The 12,624-nt window shown below is 43.1% G+C and overlaps 1 protein-coding gene across 11 annotated transcripts in view; it reads right to left on the minus strand.

Moving 5' to 3' along the window:
- SETBP1 (SET binding protein 1) overlaps positions 1-12,624 on the minus strand; it is a 265,947-nt gene that overhangs the window by 127,710 nt on the left and 125,613 nt on the right. The gene's annotated exons all lie outside the window — the stretch shown is intronic.

Raw genomic sequence — 12,624 nt, forward strand, 5'->3', positions numbered from 1 at the left:
TGTCACCATTTTAGGATACTCTGCCCCATCTGGCAGGGGCAGAGGGAAGAGGATTATTCTGTGCTCTGAGATGGGCCCAAGGAAAAGAGAAAACACCAGGGGGAAAAAGATAGAAAAGCTCTGCAAATGAGGAGTCAGCATAAACAAAGTGTATCAGCCCAAGCAAGAAGCTGAAGCATGACTGCACTAAACAAATCACAGTGGAATCAGCAACTGGCAAAGTAATTTGTGTTATTACAGCTGATGGAAAATTTCTGATGCCGCCCATGTTCACTTTCGAAACACAGCTCAGACGTTTAATTGGCTCAGTTCACATCTAGATGATTGCTCTTTTTGTCCTTCTGGAGTGTATCAAGCCTGTAGCTGCAGAGAGAAACTTTTGGATGTGCTTCCCTGGCTCTGTCTGTCAGCTATGAGACAAGGAATGAAATTTTGCACAAACCAAGCAGGGCAAGGGAAATATGGACTAGAATGTGTCTCACCTAAATAATTTCAATCTTTCTGTTACCCCGGTTCAACTCTGGCACTACCAAATAGTCCTGTGCTTGTAGCACCTAAGATACTGTGAGTTAAATGCAGGGGTAAAAACTGTGTGTGTTGATGTCAGCAAAGGGTGGGTTTGGTGCTTTAGTCACAATATAGGTCAAGTTGTTTTCCCTGTCACACAGCAATGCTCCTGTGAGCTCCCTCTGGCCTATTAATCACACCATTTCATGGAATCCCAGGATGGTTTTTGTTGGAAGGGACCTTCATGGCCATCTCATTTCTACCCTTCTGCCATGGGCAGGGGCACCTTCCATTAGATCAGGCTGGTCAGAGCACCATCCACCCCGGCCTTGAACAGTGCTAGGGATGGCAGTAAAATGTCAATAATGGCCGAGTGTCTGTGCTCAGAAAGCTCTTCTCCCTCACTTGCTAGACTCTCCTGCCAAACTGTCCTCATCCTATGAAACATTGTCCAGAAAACCAACTCCTCCCTGCAGGTCAGCCCTGCATGGACAGGAAAATTTCAGCCAGTGGCATCCTAGTTTTCCCCAGTGCTTCATAAAAGCCTCACAAAATCATTAACCTGTAGGCAGCAGCCAGGATCTCAAGGTATATGAAATTGGGGAATGGTGCTTTTTTAAACTTTCATGAGAAAAAACAGCTTGGCTTGGTGCTGAGTCACAGATTCCTCCACTCCCTAGGCCTAATCTTGGACAATTGATCTGCCCATTAGAGGACAACCAAGTCTAGGAATAACTTGACCAGAAAATGTACCTTTAAAGTGGACAAGGCTGGGGAGGAAGGATGCTATTGCCCACTTCCCTCCTTTTCTCTTTGAGTGTTTTGAGAGCTGCATGACCACAGGCTGCCTTTGTGAAAAATGCCACGGTAGCAGTGGCTCTGCAGCTGTGTGGGAGGATGGTTCCTCAGTTATCAAGGAGTTATTTCTGAGCTCTCCCTAGAAGCAGAGGGAATATTTCTGAACTCACTTGGTTGATTCGTTCACCAAGGATATAACCCATTTAGGTTAACAGCTCTTTTCCAAGGAGGAGGGAGACCAGAGAGGCTCATTTGTCACATTTCCTTTCACTGTAAATCAAAAGCAGTGCCATGCCGGGAGACTCCCAATGCCAAAGGGAGAGGACATTTGGCAGCATGGCTCCCAGAGATTTTGGAAGCTGCTTGACACCAGTTTTCCTGTTTTCTTGAAAAGAGCCCTCACTTCAAAATGATGTGGCATGTGGTAGCAAAGAACAAGCCAGAGGATTTGAAGGGACATGATGGCCCTTCATCAGCAAATGTGGTTGCACCAAAGTGTGGCTCCTCAAAGCCTGCAGTAAGGCCACCTGTAATACAGCAAAGCAATTTGGGAATTCCCAACTCAGAGCCAAGAAGGATGGTTTCAGGATTAAATCCCTGCCCCAGGACTTTCAGGGTGCCCTCAGAAGCACAGAGTTGAAGAACTGGACCATTTTAAACAAGCAGGTACTTTCCACGCACAAAAAAATTGTCTAATTATGTGTGACCTAGTGCCACAGTTAGATTTTGCAGGGACTTCCAGTTTTGCCCCCATGACTCTGGGCCTTCCAGGTGGCTGCTGCTGCTGCTGACAGACACCAGCACAAGACCTGGTGAGTACTACAGAGCCTCAGCAGAAGATTGAACCCAAGCTGCCCTAGAAGCAAATTTGAGACCAGAAGAAAACAAACAGGAAGCACAGAGGAGGTCAGCTGTTTGCTTCTCTATGCCAAACAGGACTTACAGAAAATCCCACTAGAAAGGACAGACTGACAATGGCCAGTGACAAAAATGGAAGGAAAACGCAGGCAAGCTCATGTTATTTGCTTCATCTACCAAGCTGAATATTTTTCCCATCAGTTACTGCTTCAGAATTCCTGGCTGTGAAAAAGAGTCTGGAGATGAGCAATCTAGCACCACAAGAAGCCAAAGGAGACATGTCCATTCTCTTCATCAAAGTTTGGTGCATGCCTTTGGTTCACATCCTGGGTGACACTGCCTACTCATGGGTAAATCTTCCTGTGGGAGATGCAATGTACTCATGGGATTTAGAAAACCAAGGTCTGTTCTGCTCTGGCCACAATTGAATCACCTCACTCAGGTTTTTTTTCCTATCTTCTGAAACAGAATTAATGTTATGCCCTGCTTACTGAGACACTGAAATTTATATGTGAAAAGCACAGCTTCAAAACTAAATATTGTCACTTGAAGCAAAATGAAGCTGTAAAAAAAAAAAAAAAAAACAGGGTAATGTGTGTGCCATTAAAATCCTGACACCAGATGCCAGAAGTGGGTTGAAATTTGCTGAGGTACTGCTGCTGTTCGTTTTCAGCAGGCATGAGGAAATATTGCTTTGCAGATAAACATTGTAATGTGGTGAATGTCCAGAATTTAATGAAGTCCATTATAACAGATGAAAATGAAGCTTTCATTAGTTTATGAATGCCTTATTCATTTTAGATTTTGGTTTGGTTTTTTTTTTTAATCGAGAAAGAATGTTTTCCCTAAGCAAGTGCCAAGTAAGAGAGTAAACATCTTCTGCCCTTACACCTTCATCTCCTCCTCAAGGCTGTCACTCCTGCAAGAAAAAGGCTCTCATTACACCAGCCTTGCCCACAATCCTGTTGCAAACCTACCCCAGTGAGATGCACCCAACCCTAGCAACAGCTGGCCACAGCTGGCTGTATCAATGGGCCCTGCAGAGCCTTCTCCCACTCCTGCCTGCCTCTGCAGGGATCTTAACTCCCATCTTCACCTTTTATTGTCACACACACTTTGGGCCAAGAGCAGCAATATATTTGCTTTATGATGCTCTGGCCATGACAGGGATTTTATGGACAGCCACAATATCATCTCCATAACTGTTACTGCCACACTGCTGATTAAAAGGGTCTCACTGGCACGAGGGAATCTATAATGTCTTTATTTGTTCACAGGAAGGATACACCAGGAGTTCAAGTTTCTCTTTTCAGCTTTGGACTCTTGGTGCTTTGATCCTGATCACCTTTGAGAATAAAAGGGGAATTTAGCTCTTAAATGTGGTTTTGTCACTGGTGTCTCAGTTAACACCATCCATAAAAGGATCATTTTCTTTGTTACACAGGACAAGGCTGAGACCACAGACTTGAAATAGGAGTAGAATGATAAAAACTGTATCTTTTTAACTAGAAAGGGACAATCATTAACCATGTAAATAAATGAGCAACTATTGAGTCTTAGTAACACTGTCCATTCTGTTGCTCATTCATGAAGAGGAGTGAGGAAAAAATGTTTCAAGGCTTTAGAAGGATTTTTACTTTTTTAAAGTTGGATAATTACACATCCTGGTATATCAGCACTACAGACACCTGCTGACAGCATGATTGCAAAACAGGACATTCTTGAGGTTGGAAGAAAACAGGCACAAAAAAGAGAATCCTGTTATCAAGTAAAATATCTGAAGACTGTGGGTCTGAGTGTTTTTTTCTCTGACTTCTAAAAGCGTCATATCCTCAAATTCAAACAAGCAGATGGCTTCCAGAATCTGAAACCACCAAGCTGCTTGCCTTGGACACGTTATTTTGGTATCTTGACCCCTTGACTCTCTCATGGATGTCTTATTTAATTTGAGTTTGATCCAAGGTGATCGGAGAGGATTTGAAAGTCACTGATGACCTCTGAACTTCAAGGATGGCATTTTGGGGCATTTTATCTTAAAGAAGAGATAAGGGAAGAAATGGCCATACACTCACCATACAATGGGAGCAAAAAATATAATTACATAACTTGTGGTTTCAGCTACAGCTGTACACTGCTGAGGCTGTACAGAGAAGAAATGATACTGGTGGAAGGAGAAATGTTTTGAAAGATTGCAACCATGGCATCACCTCTTTTTGCTGGCACTACAGATCTACAGCCGATGACAACTTCAGCCCTACCCCCATATTCTTCCAAGGAAGCAACCCTAAGTCATACCTGCTCCTGGCTGATTGTCTGAGTTTTAGCTTTCTGCCTCAGAAACAGTGCAGAAATGTAATCTTTGATATGAAGTCGGGTCTTAGGAATTGCCAGTAGATAAAGAGCCTTGCATTCATTTTCCCTGCAACTCTGACTGCTCTTCAATCCTGACCTTGATTGCTCCCAGTAAGAGATAACACAAATCTCATTCCTCATGTAGACTTCTCAAGATGTTGTCTTGAGCTTCATCGCACAGGTGCTAAATGACTTTTCATGCAGGAGATAAGCTGAAGTTCTCTGATGAAGGATAAGGCTGATAAATTTGCTCCTTGTGAGCCAGGGGATGATGTGGGTAAAGGTCACCTAGGAGAGAGAACTGAGCTGGTAGCACAGCAGGTCATGATGACACTGAATCATGATCAGGCCACCATCTCAAGGAGAGGAGCAAGGCATTGCAGAGGGTACAATTTCTTCTGATGCCCTCTTCCTAAGTTGTGTGAAAGGAAAAATTTCTTTTTTCCTCCCTTACCCTGTCTGGGCTTCTCATGGATTCCTTCCACCCATCTGAGGCTCCTACTTCTACACTTCCATCAATGTCCTGCACCTTTACCCAGCCATGGTGTCATGGTGTCACCATTCCCTCTCAAATTTCCTACTTCACTCACTTATCCTCACCAAGATTATGCTTTACTCATATCTGTATTTCTTATTTCACATCATTCTTACTGAACGACAGGCACTTATTAAAAAATGGGAGCACCATCTAGTGCAGCTGCTGCTCAAACATAAGGGACCAGAACTACAGCATTCCTTTATGAAGATATCAGTGACAACTAATTTTGGTGCCACATAGATAAAATACTGATTTAATTTATCTGGATCTAGTAAAATCTGTAAAGAGCTTATAAGAAATCATGCCTATACCTCAGTTAATGAAATTCTGGGCTGCTTCTGGGAAGGCTGACAATTGTAAAACCAGTCTGCCAAACTTTCATTCACAGCTTTATTGCAAAGTCATTACAGATATGACAAAACCCACCAAACTCACAGAGGTGTGTGTGAACACACGTGGGAATGAGGAGCACCACATTTCCTCCCTCCCAAGGCAACCTGGCAGCTCGGAGGGGACAGGAGAACAAGGAACAGATGCTCTTTGTGCTGCCAGCAATACTCAGTGTTGCAGGACCATTTTTTCCCCACCTGAGAACCTGAATCTGAAATCACCCCTGCAAGAAAATCGTAGGAACTTTCACTACTGATGGTGCTCCCAGTGCATGGAGAGAGCTGCCAGATGCCTCAGGCCAGCCATCCATGGACCATCTCACCCTTCCCACAGCACTGCAGAATGGTTTGAGCTGAAAGGGACCTTAAAGATCATTTAGTCCAGCCCCTCTGACATGGACAGGGACACCTCCCACTAGACCAGGGTGCTCTAAGCCTCATCCAGCCTGGGAACACTTCCAGGGGTGGGGCAGCCACAGATTTGGTGGGCAACATGAGCCAGGGCCTCACCACCCTCAAAGCCAAGAATTCCTTCCCATTATCCTGTCTATCCCTATCCCAAGTGGGAAGCCATTCCCCCTTGTCATGTCACTCCAGGCCCTTGTCCAAAGTCCCTCTCCAGCTCTCCTGGAGCACCCTTTATAGTGTCTGGAGGCACTATAGAGGGTTCTAAGATCCAGGACACTGATTATTTTGTCCAGCCAGGCTGTCTGCTGTACCCTTAGAGATGGACGCCAGGATTGATGCAGATTGTTTTCACTGGTGCTCTCTGCATCTGGTTTGCTGCACTATGAAACCACAGAAGGCTGAAATAAATATATATGCACCCTATCTGCTGGTCACCTGTGCCCCAATCCCCTTGTGTTTATATTTGTGTCCATTATGACACAGGGAATGAGGGTGAGCATAAAACATTATTCCCTGGGGAATAGCAATTTTCAAGCGGTTACTCTGCAGGTAAAACGCAGGGTGCTGGCAAGTAATGCCTGTAAAATTGGATGCCTTGATTTCTGTTGTGTGGATCAATATTAATAGCAATATTATATTTCCAGAGCTGGCAGAATTATTGATTATTTGGCATGTAGCAGTTCATTTATACTTGAGAGCAAACTGGGACACTGAAACAACAAATGTGCAGCTGTTAACAAGCAACACAGGACATTGAGTTTCAGTGACACAACTGGGATATCACTTCCTTTGTCTAAAATGGAACATCTTTAACATGTCAAAAGTATAATTTACTTATCTGACTCACTGCCGTACCTGGGGAAAATACCTTTTTCCCCTGAAACCTGCAGATTAAGGTCATGTTTCCAAATATATGCCAAATACAATCAATAATTTCATCCCCACTGTGACCAAACACTTGAGGTAATCTTGAAGGGAAAATGTTTTGTTTTATATGTTTAAACAAGTATTAAATTAGATGACCTTGTGCATGAGAAGATTTCAATGAAAGAAAAGATAATGAAGCATTATACTGTGTTTGGAGGAGCTGAGCCAGAATTATTTCTTTTCAATGAGGTTTTTAACTCAGTGAGAAAAAATAAATGCCTGTATCTATATATGTGTGCAAATATATTTTGATAGGATGAACTAAAAACAAAACTTTCTATATCAAACAAAGGCTTTACCTACATTTGAAAGACATAATGCTGTACCTTTTCATAAGCTTCTTTATTATGTATAAATCTATAATTGTCTCCTAGGGACACATTTAACCATCAAACTGTTGCAAGTAAATTATACAGAACACCTATCTTATGGCTGAAACTTATTGAAAAAGGAACCCCCTCATGGTAAGAGAGAAAAAAATTAAAAATAATGGGTGACATTCCCTGTTGCAAGAAGGAGCACCTCAATGACTTAATAATCTTTTTACATCAGCTTGAAGAGGCTGGGTGACGTGACTAGTAAATATGCCAGAAATGTACTATGCATTGCCTTTTGGGGGATAATATAGCCTTTCCTCTGCTATCAGCATGTTAAACCCTGCAGCCTTTGCTGCCTTAGCAATTGTCTACAATTTGGACGGGTCAGGATCAAGGGAGGCTGAATCAGCTTCTGCTGGTGGCTGGAGTTTAGAGTGAAGGAGTCCAGTTTCTCAGTTGGGCCTGAGCCTCTTCAGCCAGTAGTAATTAAATGTGCCCAGAAATATTCCCAGGCATGAAGGCCAACTGGCACAGAGAGGTTTGTACCTCTCCTCACAACCGTGTCTTAACTTTCCCAGCCCAGCAGCTAAATGCAAACAGCTCACAGGGATGAACCCTGATCCATGCTTAAGGATGATTTAGGAGCTTGCTAGTTGGACCAAAAGTGTGCTGAGAGCTGGTCTAGTACTTTGAGTATACCCGGCTACATTCCCGTGAACGTCCCCAGATACTGTTTAACTTGCTTAAGTTATTGTTATGACATATTTCTTTTCCCGATCAAGATTACTTCTTTCCAGACAGAAAAAGGGAATTGTGTGGCTGTAAATTTGGTTATGGCAATAATCCTTCTGCTGGTTCATGAAATCACTCTTACTCAATAGGACGCGTGTTTACTGCTGTCTGCAATCTAAGAATCTTTGCAAGAAACCAGATGTGGTGTATTTAAAGTAAAAAAATTGTTATGCGTGGACAGATGAACTTCATAAACAAATCACTGTCCTCCTTATTCCACTGCACATCACTGACATCTGCCTGATTCTACATTTTCAAATTTTTGTTACTTTAAATTGCTTGTCCCCAGAAAAGCATCCCACTTTGAGTACTTGCCATACGCTCTAACTATGCTGCATTGGTGTGCTGGTTTTGTCTGAGGCAGGATTCATTTTCTTCCCAGGGGCTGTTACAGGGCTATGTTTTGGGTTTGTGCTGAACACAGGGTGGATGACACAGAGATGTTTTTGTTATTGCTGAGCAGAGCTTGCGCAGAGCCAAGGACTTTGCTGCTTTTTGCACTGCCAGGCTGGGAGGGGATGGGGGTGATTGAGAGCTTAGGAGGAGACACAGCCAGGACAGGTGACCCCAAGTGACCAAAGGGATGTTCCAGACCATGTGACATTGTGCTCAGTGTATAAATGGGGGAAGGAGGAAGAAGGGGGAATGTTTGGACTGATGGTGATTGTTTTCCCAAGTCACTGTTACATGTGATGGGTTCAACTCTCTGGAGGTGTCTGAACATGGAAAGGAGGGAATTAATTCCCTTTTTTGCTCTGCTGGTGTGCAAGCCTTTTATTTTCCCTATTAAACTGTCTTTATCTCAACCCATGAGTTTTCCAGCTTTTACCTTTCCAATTATCTCCCTGATCCTGCTGGTGAATCCGAGTGAATGAGGGACTATGAGGGGTCTGTTGGGGTTAAACCGTGACAACTGGGATACCATTAGATGTCCCATAGCAACTTTCTGTCCTGACCTGCAAAAGACAGAGCAAGCCTGTTTTCATGGATTTCTCTGACCTACAAGAAGATGAATGCAAGCTCTTTTACTTTGAGGAGAATTGATTTTATCAAGGCAAGGCTATCTGGCAGAAGGTAGAGCAGGATTAATGCAATCCCAAACCAAGAGGGAAGATCTTGGTACTGTGTCACCCAAATCTTGGCACCCTCCTACACCCCACAGGGTCTCAAGGCAGAGCAGAGAGGCAGAGGAAATAGTTCATGCCTACACTCTCTTCACCACACACACCACAAAGCCTTCCCAGTGAAAAAGCTTCAAAGCTGCCATCAGAAACTCTTATAACTGTTCAGAGGAACACATCCCTTTGAATGGTTTAGCTCATAATGCTTCTAACAATCACCTGTGCAGCAACCTAATCATGCTTTCCAGGTGGAGCTTGGGAGGGAGCTCCTTATCCCGGTGGGCTGGCTGTATTTCAGCAATGGCACTTTCTCTGTGGACAGAACCAAGGCTTCCATCCACCTTTTGGAGTTTTGCCTGTTTTTCCCAAAGAAAAGAAGGTGCAGACCTGTGTCAGGAGTTGGTGTCACCTCCCAGCTCCCCTTTGGACACCTTTGTGGCCCTGGAAGAAGGAAGCAGCTAAAAAGCACCATGTGGGCTCACAGCATCGATGTTTCACAGTGCCCTCCTGACTCAGAAAGCAATAATGCCAGGAGGATGGCAGATTCCTTCAGGCCAGCAGAATCTAATACCTTATGATCCTGTCATCCAGGGCATTCACCAGCAGGCACCTGATTGAAGAGGCTGGGGGAGATGAGAGGAGACAATGTCCTGCTGTGCACTTCTCCCACCTCCATATTCTCCTTATTTTCAAAGAGTTCCCATTACTCTGTGGTAGCTATTGTTCTCCACACCTGGTACATCATCATCCCCACTACACTGATGTTTTGGGATTCCCACACTGCCAGCTCTTCTTCCTCCTGACACTGAAATGATCATCTTGTTTGGCTTCAGGAGGGAAAAAAAATGTGTGCAACTCGGACACCCCTGTGCTAGCACTGTACAGGATGATGCTGCATAGTCCATAACCAGCATGGTCTGCCTGGGCATATAATCATGCTCAGACAGGCCCAGAGGCATTCTACACCCACTTGTCTGCTCCTTTGCCTTCCAAAAGTGACCACAGCACCTGGGTCAAGCATTGGCACAACTGCTACTGATGTGCAGAGTCAGCAGTGAATAAGTGATTTTTTATGCTTGATTTTCAAGGAGGCTGCAGATTCCTCTTGGCCATTGAGATGAAAAAGGAGGCTAATTCAAAGTTTGAGGAGTAATTCTGCACAGGGAGGTAAGAGAAGGTAAAAGTCATTCTTTGCTCTGGTTGGCCCTGTAAAATGAGAAATACTATCAAGGCTGTGCATTTTTTGAAACCTGCATGATTTGTTTTTTCCTTGGAAGGGCTGAAATAGATTCAAGCACTACTGTTATTATCTCTAAAATGACAGAGATATTTTCATGTGAGTTTTCCTTTACAGTCTGATATCCATATTCACCATGTGCATTCCTTTGATTCGGCAACTGCAGCTCCCCTTGTGGTCCAAGGACTCAGGGTTCATTTTGTGTTGCTCTTTCTGCCAAAATGTGGTTATTACAGATGGAAGAAAAATCACAAGGTCGCCCACAGCCTTGATAGAAACAGGAGGGTAGGAGAATATTAGGAAGAAACTATTTGCTCTAATATCCAGCTGCATTTGGCAAACCTGAGCGTATTTCAATTGTCTATACCAGCATTTCACTCCCCTGCTTCCAAATTGATTGCCCTGGCCCCAGTGATTAACCACCTGAATACACCCAAGAAGGATATTCACAGAAAAGATCTCATGATGAAAAGGCTATTCCTGGCCTTCTTTCCATCACATCATAATCTGTCCACTAATATGGCTTGAGATCTCAGCTGATCAAAAGGTCATAAGATGCTACTGCTAAGTATCACTCTGTCTCTGTTCAGCCAAAGGCATTTTTACTCCATTCAACAGGCAGAGGAATGTAATAGCAAAGCCTTCAAATCTGTTTGTATAATAGATGAAGTCTTCTCTTTATGGCATTATTCATCCTTCAGGGAATGACACCTGATAAATAAATCTCTGGTTCCCAGTGAATTTAAATAAAACAAAGGCAAATCATATCCCTGTGCACTGTAAATATAAAACTGCACATAACATAAGAGTTCCCGATCTTCCACCATCTCTTTGCTAAAAAAGCCAGAAAGTGCTGACCATCCTCAGACTCCGCCAAAATCAAGGGAGCCTAAATCTCTGAGTAAATTACATAAAGCATGGTAATAACAGAGGAAGGACTTAAAGATACATAACTCATTTAGTCTAATGAAATGGTAAAACATGCATTTTTTTTTTGTCTTCATGCTAGTAAAAACCAGAAAGGTAAGAATGGGGGTTAGCAGCACATCAATAGCAATAATAGAGTGAAAACAGGGGGAAATCTAATAAATGAGTCAACATGTTTCCCAGGGAATAACACTAGGGGGGTAAACTTTCAAGTGTCCTGGGATGAATAAAATACTGAACCACATCCTACTCAACACCATGACTGGGCCCATCTGGTCACCGTTGCACTGGTAGCAATTGGTCCATGTGATGCCAGTCATTGCCTCCAGCAGCAACTGCAGCCACTTCTCTGGCCGTCGTGCTTCCAATTCTCTCAGCATGGGAGGGAACGCTGCCCAGAACAGCAGGGAGAGAGGGCACCACTGCCAAGAGCCACCTGTCACCTGAAGCCCGTGTCTAGCGGGTCTGCAGAGGCACTTCCTTGTGAGCAACACCACTGGGAAACTGTTTTGTGTTTCCAGCACACCTGAAGTGTTGTCACAAACAAATTAAACCCCTCAGAATTTCCCAGATTATCCGCCCACTCTTTGGCTTTCCAGAGCTCTATACCAGGACCAACAGACAGTTTCTTTAACTGCAACTGGCAGTCATTTTGCTCCTCTCCATGCTTTCAAAGCTGAGAGCCATCAAAGATTAGGAGAAAAAAAATCATGACTGTTTTTCCCTTAGAAGCAGAACTGGTAATAGGCTTCAGGAAAAATCCTTCTAAATGCAAGTGATAAGTGTAGACTCTGTGAAGGCTGACAGGTCTGATTATAATTATCACTGCAAGGGGACTAGCACTAACCTTCCTTCTGGAAGGCAATGACAATTCCTGGAAGGGAACATGCAAGTAAATTATCATAAACAAAATCATTGCAAGTAGAGTTCTCTTTCTCTGGGAAACTAAACAAGATCCAGATTTGGGAAAAAAAAAAAAAAAAAAAACAAAACAAAAAAAAAAAAAAAACCAAAACCAAGCCTTAAGAATTTATTAAAGTTTATCCTGATAGAAAATGACACTTAATAATACATTTAAGTTTTTCTGACTTCAGAATGATGGGAATAAAAGAATCAAGTGGGACACATAAAGTGTAAAATGAAGTCATGCATGCAAGAGGTGTCTGGAAATAAAGAACATATTCTGAAAGTACACTTGAAGAACATACTATGCACTTAAACATAAACAAGGAGTCCCAGGGAGGATGTTGATTCAGACTGAGATAAATATTCAAAACTAAGAAAAAATCCAAGCCACCTTGCACCAACCTTTCCCCCTTCCTCACATCCTAGCAGGAAGAAATGCAAACAAAAGTAATAAAAATCTCTTGAAATTGCTTCTACCCATATGCATCTTTTCTTTGCATCTATATGTTAACTGAAATACAATGGCATCAGCTTTCAGCAGGGTTGT

This window comes from Anomalospiza imberbis, chromosome Z (assembly GCF_031753505.1).
Source record: "Anomalospiza imberbis isolate Cuckoo-Finch-1a 21T00152 chromosome Z, ASM3175350v1, whole genome shotgun sequence".
Taxonomy (NCBI): Eukaryota; Metazoa; Chordata; class Aves; order Passeriformes; family Viduidae; genus Anomalospiza; species Anomalospiza imberbis.